The sequence below is a fragment of the Apteryx rowi genome, unplaced genomic scaffold, assembly GCF_003343035.1.
Source record: "Apteryx rowi isolate R43461 unplaced genomic scaffold, aptRow1 scaffold_17, whole genome shotgun sequence".
Lineage (NCBI taxonomy): Eukaryota > Metazoa > Chordata > Aves > Apterygiformes > Apterygidae > Apteryx > Apteryx rowi.
Genome location: NW_020447974.1, coordinates 3,121,368 through 3,122,601, shown reverse-complemented (window position 1 = coordinate 3,122,601; position 1,234 = coordinate 3,121,368).

Below are 1,234 nucleotides of genomic sequence, written 5' to 3'. Positions count from 1 at the left end.
TCCCTCAAGTTCCCCAAGCAAACAGAGCTGCATTTCCAGCTGTCGGGGATAAACACACAACAGTGGAAAGCTAACATGCTACAAAGCATTTTGTATTACGTCTGAGCAACTGGCGTTGTCTTGAGGAGACGTTTCCTGCTGCATCAATCGTTAAAAGTCACATTCACATTTGCTTTCATTGAGCTAATATAGTGGAAAAGACCTGCTAAGCATAAAAAACAATATGGGCCACACCATTAGCATCTAGGTAGCAAAAGCATCCGTCTCTGGTATTTATCATCCTTTCCTCTGTCCCATCGGGACGACCTGCAGCAAAGCCTCCCCTCCCTGCCTGCATGCTTATTTCTCACTTCTGCCAGCTCCTGATATCTGCCCCGGTTCCCCGGTCAGAGGTTCTGGTTCAACCCCTCGACTTTGGGGCGCTGCAAACGGCCTCCCGCAGCACCGCTGGGAAGAGCCACGCGGCCACTTTGTCGAACGCAGCAAGTGCAATCCATTGAAACTTATCCCAAACAGAGTAAAAGGACGGCTACGTTAAGGACTGAGCCTCGGACAAGGAGACAGCGAATAAATAATCAGGGAATTCTCAAGGTCAGTAACTAATTTTGGACCTTGTACGTAAGCCAAAGTTAGAATTTTGGCAGAAAGCTTGAACCAACAAGTGCATACGAGGTCCACACCCACCTTCTTCCATGTTAAAGACAGAAGAAATACACAGTTTATGGCAGTGCTACTGTGAATTAAATGATCCTTCCTCACTGAAAACAGCAGTGACAGCACATCATTAACTGGGAGGATGGACACAGGTTTCCTCTTTATCTTTTTATCAGTGGTTTCCTCCCATCCAAGTAACTTCCGAACTTACAATTTTAAGTCTCATTTTAAGAGAGCTGGTTTTCTCTTGTCCTGTTTAGTATTTCACAAACCATTTCTTCATATTTTCAGCGCTCAGCTATTCCCAAAATGGTGAATACCTCATTAACAGGTATCATTTAAAGACCTGAGCTTTTAAAGTAATCTCGAAAATTAGGAATTACTAAAACTCCTAAAATTGGGAGTTACTTTAGAGTTACTCCTAAAACTCCACTCACTCTGACTCCATGCACGATCAGTCAGAAAGCAGAGCCAGCTGTAAATGGTTATACTAAGCCTTTCTCCCTACAAAACACATATCATTTTGTTTCCTTAGTAAGTATGGTACTTACATATTTCCCCAAACCATAGGTTGCGTTCA